Below are 10,403 nucleotides of genomic sequence, written 5' to 3' on the forward strand. Positions count from 1 at the left end.
TGGCAAGGCAATTTATATTTATATTCTTGAAAAAATTTGATTGAGAAGTCAATTTCGAAATATGTTGAATTGAGTGGGAGTTAGGAAATTCTCATGTGAAGACATGGAATTTAGTGGGAGCTATCATCCTTGAATGTATAAAACCCATTACTCATTAAAGAATGACGAGCTAATACCTTCTTTCATAAAGAAGCTTTTGAGTTTTCAATTCTGGATGAAAATGGACAATGATGAATCCAATTACATCATGGGATGTTGGATTAGTATTAAGAGATACACATCACATCAACATACGCGTAGGTTATTCGTATGAATGAAAATGGGATTACCATTAGCAGTCATGGTAGTTCATTGAACCTAAGAACGGTTGATCTCATGATTATTAGTAACTAATGTTTCCGCCATTAGAATAATCATGTACATGTCCAATTATAAATCATATGCATAAGAGCATGATGATAGACTTGGTAAGCCAAAATAAAAACGTCATGAATTCTCAAGTAGAATCCGATGAGCGATTTCAGTGTTTGACGGAATGTTCTATTGTGTGTCAAGAAGTTGCACATATTATAGAAAAATCCGAGCACATATGAGGATTTATGAGAATCCCAATTCTTTCATGCCTAGAAAGAGAAATGAGAAGTTTTGGAAAGATGCTTGGTTGAATAAGAGGTTATTCATAAACGATCTTTCCTAGTAAAAGCTAGGACTTATGAGAAGTGCTAAGCTAAATAATCTTGTCAATTGTTACAAGATTCTACAAAACACATACCTAGTGCATTGTGTGTGGATGAATACTTGATCAGTACAAGTCGTATTATTCATCGCAAATTTGTTCGTTATGAGATGATCAGTAAGAGAGTTCTTTCAAGTTAAAGAACCAAAACCAAGGTCGAGAATCTTGATGTGTACTTGGTAAGATTCATGCTATGAGAGAGAACATGAATGTGAAGGAAAATGCAAGTGTAAGAAGTTTGAACACATGGACACATGGGATGTTAAACTTCTATTGCAAATCAATGAGTGTTTACACTTATGATATACATCACAAGGTTGTAATATGATATTAACTACCCGAGTGTGATGTCGACATTTGTCGTTTGAGTTATTATTAACTCACTTTGTACATTGTTATATCCAAACGGGTTGTAGAGACAATTGAACCCCGTTAAAGTGAACATGGATTAACATTGTTTTTGCCCATAGTTACTTATATGAGGTGACGTCTCGAAGTGACTAGAGTGTGAGGCGATTGATGGCAAGTTCAAATGCCATAGAGTCATGTGAGATGACTAGTCGATCACATAGGCAGATTGTTAGGAACATTTTGTCGGGCCTTATGACCGCTTATAGAGTTCTGGCAAATTTATATAGCCTGGTCGTGGCGAGAGCTACTATAGTATTCAAAATGAGTCGATTCTTTTGACTAAAGACTATTCGCCTAAGATGGCACAGTTTCAGATTAACTTTGATTTGTGTTACTACGACCTTCGTAAATGGGGTCAAATGGGCATATTTTGGGTTATGATGGCTGTGGCTAGTCGAAGGGAATGAATGCAATAGGAATTGTCCACCCCTAGTCAGGGTTATAACAATATCTCAGGCCCACTCGAGGAGTAATGAATCGGAAATGCGTGGCCACGCTCGGAAGATATCCCAGTGGATAAATCCGGTCAATCGTTATTCTCCGGATCGAGGAAACCGCTCTCGATATGATCACTTGCAAGTACGACCTGAAAGACACCTTGCATTGAGTGGGAGATAGTAATAGGACAAGAGAATTGGTGACGCACACTTGTCGAGGACAAGTGGGAGATTGTTGGAATATGTGTCCTCCGACAATAATGCGATCACGACTATTGATCATGATGATCACATGTTTAAGTCTCATTAAAATGAATACAATTGGGAAGTAATATTGTTACTGTCAACTGGTCAACATATATCGGTAATGATTGGCTTACTAGAGTTTGACATTACTGTCGTGTGACGGTGGTGATCAGTTGACCCCCTAGGTCATACCTAAAGGGCAACCCTCTTAATTGATTATTTAATTAATCGTATAATGTTACGAGTTAATTAAATCACTTGAAAATTGACGGACGATTTTGGAAGTAAAATTTACGTATCATATTGAAATGTGATTAAATGAGATACGGTCGGAGTAATTGAATTGTGTCATTACTCGGATGAAATAAATTGTTTAATGTAACAATTATATTTGAATGAATTGTTATAAATACAATCTGTTGTGATTTATAAATGGTAAAATATTTTGGCACAAGTAATTATGAAATTACTAAGTCAATTTTTGTATGTGACGTATTTTTATTAATACGTTGATTTTTAATATGTTAAAAATACATAACAAATATATGTGACATATGACATGTAACATATAGACAATTGACAAAAATAATATGGATTCCATATTACCAAATGGGCCGAAAATTAGAAGGGATTAAGCTAATTATATGTTATTTGTAATTAGTGGAAAACACAATGATTAAAAAGCCACCTAGCCATGCAAGCCTATTGTTTTCTTGTGAAGAACAATTTCTCCATGCATTGGCTCCCCTTTTGCACTCTTCTTACACGGTTTTGAGAAGAGAAATGTGATCATTGTTTTTCTTTAATTTTGCCTAATAATATACTAAAGGTAGTGTATTATTTTCATTAAAACTTCACTCATCCAAAATACAAGTTTTAGAGAGAATAAAATCCTCCTCATCATCTCTCTAAAAACCGAAAATAATATAAGAGTTTATAAATATTTTTGGTTCCATTTTTTCTACCATTGATTAATATTATAACTAGTATTTGTAATATTAATTATAATTAAGAGAAGCCTTGGGTATAAAGCATAGGGAGAGATCTTACACTTAGATCTTTGTTCTTCCATTGGAATAGCTCAAGAACAAGAAGAGATAGGTGATCTCTCTTGTGCCCTAATAGCCGAAATCCATTTTGTAAGGACATGATTTCTCCTCTATTTATATTATTGTTTGCATGCATAAGATCCGTATTAATTTTATGACAAATTAATTTAGACATATAAGAGTATGTTAAAGTGTATATGAATCTACATTTCCTTCACGTATCTATGGCACTGCCGCATGGGACACATTAATGAGAAACGCGTAAAACAGCTCATAAAGAATGGAGCTATCTCGGCTTTTGATTTTCAATCATTTGGCACGTGTGAATCATGTCTCATCGGTAAGATGACTCGTATTTCCTTCAAAGGTGTTGGAATGCGCGCTGCTGACCTATTAGGACTCATACACACGGATGTATGTGGACCTATGTCAATCACCGCACGAGAAGGCTATAGGTATTTCATCACTTTCACGGACGATTTAAGTAGATATGGCTATGTCTACTTAATGAAGCACAAAAGTGAATCCTTTGAGAAATTCAAAGAATACCGAGAATAGGGTACAGTAACCCTCGGGCGTAGAAAGATTAAAACACTACGTTCGGATCGTGGTGGCGAGTATCTTTCTCACGAGTTTGATCAACACCTTAAAAACTGTGGGATCGCCCTACGCTTAACTCCACCTGGAACACCTCGGTGAATGGTGTGTCCGAACGGAGAAATCGAACACTACTTGATATGGTTCGATCCATGATGAGTCACACCGTGTTGCCTCATTGTGGGGTTATGCTCTTTTGTCACCGCTCTAATACTTAACCGAAGTCCGTCTAAAGCTGTTGACAAGACTCCTTATGAACTATGGAAGGGAACGGTCCCCAACTTGTCCTTTATACGGGTTTGGGGCTGCGAGGCTTATGTCAAGTGGCGACACGAGGATAAGCTCGGCCCGCGATCGGTCAAGACATACTTTATAGGTTATCCTAAAGGAACACTTGGTCATTACTTCTATTCGCCAACCGAACAACGTGTTTTTGTTGCGGCTAGTGCGACATTCTTGGAGAAGGAATTTCTCGAGAATGCAAAGAGTGATAGAACCTTCGACTGTCGGAGATTCCGAACCAAATACCGAGCAACCATTGGAGGAACTAATTCCTTCAATCCCGGCTGCGGTGAATATTCCTGAGGAACCTAGGAGGTCGGGAAGAGTCTCTATTCCTCCGCATGATACATTGGTATGGTCGAGGAACATGACATAGATGACGTTCTACTCTTAACGAGTAGTGAACCCGCAACCTATAAAGGTGCCATGACTAGTTCTGACTCAAAGCTATGGCTTGAGGCCATGCAATCCGAGATGGACTCTATGTATGAGAACAACGTATGGGATCTCGTTGACTTACCTGCTAAGGTTCGTCCCCTTCAATGCAAATGGCTTTACAAGATAAAGCATTTCGTGGAAGGTCAACAAGATATCTATAAAGCACGACTAGTTGCTAAAGGTTTCACCCAAGTGCCAGGTTTGCACTACGATGAAATTTTTGCACCCGTAGTCATGCTGCGTTCCATTCGGATTATCTTAGCGATTGCCGCTTTTCATGACTATGAAATTTGGCAAATGGATGTGAAAACCGCCTTCTTAAACGGCTTTTTGGAGGAAGAGTTGTACATGGTACAACCCGAAGGTTTCATCGATCCACAACATCCTAAGAAAGTGTGCAAGCTTAAGCGTTCCATTTATGGACTTAAGCAAGCATCTCGGAGTTGGAATCATCGCTTCGACCAAGTGATTAAAGAAAATGGATTCACTCGATCGGTCGAGGAACCATGTCTATATATCAAGTCGAGTGGGAGCAAGATTGTCTTCCTAATATTGTATGTTGACGACATACTCCTGATTGGGAATGACATACCTCTCTTAACTTCGGTGAAAGTATGGTTGAAAAACCATTTCCAGATGAAAGATCTGGGTGAGGCACAAAGAATTTTGGGCATCCGTATCTATCGAGATAGATCACGACGGATGTTATCTCTCAGTCAGGAGTCTTACATAGACAAAGTCCTAGAGAGATTCAGCATGACTAACTCCAAGAAGGGGTTTCTTCCTATGGCTCCAGGGGTGCATTTGAGCAAGTCTCAGGCACCAGAGACACCGGAAGAGAAAGAGCGCATGACACGGATTCCTTATGCCTCGGCTATAGGATCAATCATGTATGCCATGATATGCACACGTCCGGACGTGGCATATGCATTGAGTATGACAAGTCGATTCCAACAACATCCAGGTGAATCACATTGGCTGGCTGTCAAGAACATTCTTAAGTACCTACGGAGGACTAAAGATTGGGCATTGACTTATGGAGGCCCTCAAACGCTATGCGCAACCGGTTACGCAGATGCTAGCTTCCAAACGGATCGAGATGACTCGAGATCTCAGTCTGGATTCGTTTTTACTCTTAATGGCGCTGCATCACCTGGAAGAGTTCCAAACAAAGTTACAAAGCAGATTCTACGACTGAGTCCGAGTACTATGCCGCGTCTGAAGCTACAAAGGAAGCGATATGGATGCGTCAATTCTTACATGGACTATCCGTAGTGCCTAGTTCGAATGACCCGATCACCATCTATTGCGACAATAGTGGTGCCATCTTCCAAGCTAAGGAGCCAAATTCTAGCAACAAGTCTAGACATGTACAACGGAAAGCTCATCTAATCCGAGATTACGTGGAGCAAAAGGAAGTAGTGATAGAAAAGATTGCTGCTGAGATGATAACATAGAGATCCTCTCACTAAACCATTACGACAAGATAAGCATGAAGGGCACGTTAATTCCATGGGAATCAAACGTGTTCCTAAGTTGTAGTACTCTTTTATGGATTAGATTCATTTCCTTTTGTACTCTATACGACATCATCGTTTTGATATTTATATATTTTGTTTTTCATGTGGAATTGTACGACAATTTTTGAACACCACAAAGTGAACTGAACGAACATTATATTTTTCAGTCCTTAATTGCCCACATGAGCTAATAACTCTGGCAATTATTTTGTGACGTTGGTTGATGGTGGGTTCAACGAGCCATAAGTCAACCGGTTTGTCGACCAACCACAGAGGCGAGTTATACGGATATCTCGTAGGACACAATTGTGACATCGACGTGGAGTCCTAAATGTTTTATAACATTCGGTGTCCGGTCGTGGATAGGACCTCCATGGTGATCCTAAGAGTCGATTCTTTTGACTATCGATTGTCTCTTGAGACTAAGGCAGATTTTGGGTGACTTTGGTTTCTTTCTCACGGTCATCCGTAACGGGGGGCCAAGTAGATTTTTCTCGGGTCATTTCATGTCGTGCTTAGATCGGATGGAGTCGAGTTGAAGGAAATATTCAGCCTTTATCAGGTACTCGATATTTCTCGGGGCCACTCGAGGAGTCAGAATCGAAATGCATGGCCATGCTCGGATACGGATTCGTTTTATCGGTTAAGTTACTCTCTAGTCGGGGAAACCACTCTTGATCCAGATCGATTGTAAAATACGACCTTTGCGGATCCGGATCGCAAATTGTTTTACATTGAGTGGGAGAAATTTTAAATGAATATGAGAATCGGTTATCGCACATACACTTGTACGGACAAGTGGGAGTTTGTTGAGCTGGTGTCCTCCAGTTCGTGCGGATAACGTCATTGCACATACACTTGTACGGACAAGTGGGAGCTTGTTGAGGTGGTGTCCTTAACATGATTAGTGCAAGGACTTATAAATCTCTAAAAGGATCAAAGGGTATACTTTTGTATCATAATCCGTTGGTCCACGTTTATCAATAACGGTTGGCTTGCTAGATAAGTTTGACGTTATTGTCATACGGATGGCGGTGATCAACTGGTCCCTAAAAGTCACACCTATAGGATACGTTTGAGAGATGTGAAGATGAAAATACAACAGTCATGTAGATGCCAATTTTGACTAACCGTTAGTCCGAGTTATTTGACTAGTAATTAGTCAAAATGTGATGTTGAGATATTATATTTAATACGGATTAAATAAAATGGGCTAAGGCGAATTAAATGATTAATTCGTAAATTAAATATAAACGATTATATTTAATTAATGTATATTGAATAAATTATACAATATCGTCTTTGTCGGACATGTATTAATACTTCAACTAACCCGTATTATGAGTTGATGTTTTAATAGCCGATAACCGATGACGATTTATAAAAACCGCGTCGTATACATTTTAGCGAAACTTATCGGGCCACGAGTTTAATAAGGAGGAAGTGGATAAGCCCACTCCCCCTCATGAAACCCACGGCCGAATAAAGGAACAAAAGGAGAGTTTCTTCTCCTTTTGAAACCTAATCATTCATTCTCGAAAATATTAGGGTTTCGGAACATTTTCTCTGAAATTCCTAGATCTCACATCAGTAAAACCTCACAATAGCTCTCTCGATATTGCAAGTCAATTAGAGAGCATTTTCTAGCACAAGGGCATAGTCTCAGACGGTCTTGGGTGCAACGATTAGGAGGAAATCTCTGTTGATTTCTGTTCTTTACGCCGCACTACAAAGGACCCGAGGTTGATACTTTATCTTTATCGTTTCATTGTTGTTTTTCGTTTATGACCATATTTCACGTGTTAAATTTACATTATAGTCCTAAATTTAGAGGGTCTTATACGGATATTACCCCACAGTTAGGTTCAAACTTGTGGATGCGCAATCATGCATTTACCCGTTTTATCAACTTTTGCATTTAACCAACCAAGATCGATCAGTAGAGGCTGCTACCGCGGGCGGGATTGGGTGTCCAATTAAAGGGCTTCCCAATACGTACCTTCACCTCTTACTCAGAAACTTTGGATTGTGGACGACCTTATCCAGGGCGAACGAGAGTAATTCTAAAGATAGGATTCTAAAAAGAGACGACTCCTTATCTTTAGTCCCTATGTCAAACACCGCTTTTTGCCTTAGTTGACCTAGGTATAAAGTGGATTCGAACGGGTTCCAAGCATCCCACAAATGCTTGGTGGCGACTCCGAACATCTCTTGCATCGTTTCGAGACCCTTGTCGAGACGAAACCGACCGATCTAAAACGATCTGGTCGAAAGCATCTTTTTACGCCGCCGAGCGTGGCTTTCAAGAGACCGTTGCGCGTCCTACAGATCGGCTGGGCGTCGCAGGTGGCCATGTCCACAACAAGTTGGCCTATTAGTTGGTTGGGTGTTTTTTTCAAAATGCTTACAATATATATGAAGTGAAATAATGGCAACCCAGCATGAAGCACTGATTGGATCTACACAATCTTCACACACAATGCCCCCTACCCCACCATGACCACTGATTAGATTCATTGAGGCAACTTAGGTAATGATGTTAGCTAAAGAATTTCAAAGGATGTCACAGTTCTAACAGATATTATATGTACAAAAGTAGCTCTGACCTCATAGAGCTCAAGCAATGATGCTAGTAAAGAGGCGGTTCCAAAACCTGCAAATTTTTAGCAATACAGGCACGTAGATTAGACCCAAATGAAAGAAATGCAGCATTCTTGCAAGGATCATTGAGCAGGTATGACCCCACTCTAGAATTTATAGGCACTTCACTAGCATCTGCACAAAAGTCACAGAAATAACATCGGAGATGATAAGCTAAACTGCAATATTCAGAAAGATAGTACTTCCTTTGTTCCATTAGGTTCTTTACGTTTGCTTTTTGCACTGGTTTTTAGGAGAGCCACTATTTAGTGGGGTCATCTTATAAAATGTCATATTTTCCCTCCATTCTCTCCATCTTTTATCAGTCTCCCACTCCCTCATTCTACCTATACTACTGTCTACCTCTCACCAACCACTACCAACAGCCAACACCCACCATCACCTCATTCCAGACCACCTTAATTACTTAGCAACGCGTCCAACTTCTCCACCACCACCACCTCGCCCTTCACTGTACCAATTGATTTCTTCCCCAAGTCCCAACCAACTATGAACATCATCCAGCAACCGCCGACTCCAACATGGAGCCACCGCCGGCGTTGTCACATCCAAAGAATCTTGAGACGAGAAGGACTTCTAGCAAATCAAATTTGACGATGAAGTCGACTATGTAATTTGTTTTTCTGAATCGTCATTATTTTTCAATAGATCCGGATTTTAAAATTAACAAATAAAAATGGTCGGGGGTTGAGGTTGAAGCGGGTTCCGATTACTTGGACATTTGCAGTGAGCCCAAGTTCATGGAGCGGGTGACATTTGCAGTGAGCCCAAGTTCATGGAGAGGGTGGAGGTGGCTTACCATGATCAGCCTGTTGAGAAGTCCACTTTGGTCATTTCAGGTTGTGGATTCGACTCTGTCCCGACCGAGATTGGACTCCGTCCACTTTGGTCATTTCAGGCTGTTGAGTTTGGAGAGTAATAACAAGATTGTTGGGAATTTTGCCACTTATGAGTCGGATGGTAGTCGGGTGGTTGGGGATATCAGCGGTGGTCGCTAGGTAGGGATTTTAATGGTGGTCGGTGATTGTTGGTGTGTGGTGTCAGTGGTGGTCGGTGGTTAGGGTGTGAAGGGTGAGCATTGGTTATTAAAAGCAAGGACACTTTGGTCATTTAAAGCTCATAACATGTCCATAAATAGAAACGTAAACAATAAAATGGAACGGCCCAAAACGGAATACGTAAAGAACCTAATGGAACGGAGGAAGTAACCTTTATAATATTCAACATTAATAGCAAGTAGCAATCATATCTATTGAAGAATCTTTCTAGTGAAAGATAATGTCCTGTTTTGAATCCTAACAATACATCATCACAACTTCACAACCATACATAGTCTAGACAATGTGTTCGAACTAGGAATTCCTGATTATTACTTCTCTCCCGTTGTACGTTGAAAGTAGAAAACATTCACTTGAAACAAACAAGAACAAGGTTGAAAGCAAGAGCCAAGAGGTACATCCCAAAAATTGAAGCAGCAAAAGAAGGGAGCAGCATTGCAGCAATCATTTTTACCAAGTGCTAAGGAGAGCCCAGATGATACTTTGCTAAAGGGACACTAAAAAGTCTACACTAGCCATTGCATTTAACAACCAGAGTTAATCACCCCATCAATTAATAACCCTCATTTCCCTCCTCGATCTCCTCCCAACTTCACCTGTGCACCACCAAAAAATCACCACCCCACACTTCCAGTTCACCACCAAGTCGTCACCTCTACCCACCACTTTGACCTAGTTCAACCTCACACCATCTCACCATACCAACCCCCCACACCCACCAACCTTACCTCGCCGCAACCCCCGCCAGCTTCGACTTGATGCCTGTCGTTTAACTATGCCCAGCTTCGACTTGGTCATCCTAGTGGTCATAACACCTCATGTCACAAACTCACAATCTCTTTACACCACTGTAAGTACCCTTTGTTTGGTTCTTGAATTTCGAAGTTTAAATCTCAGATCTACACAAAAATCAACATAGTCATGGAAAGCTAATAATACCATTAGCGTCTCATGAGAATAACAAACCA

Source organism: Silene latifolia, chromosome 11 (genome assembly GCF_048544455.1).
Source record: "Silene latifolia isolate original U9 population chromosome 11, ASM4854445v1, whole genome shotgun sequence".
NCBI classification, from domain to species: Eukaryota; Viridiplantae; Streptophyta; class Magnoliopsida; order Caryophyllales; family Caryophyllaceae; genus Silene; species Silene latifolia.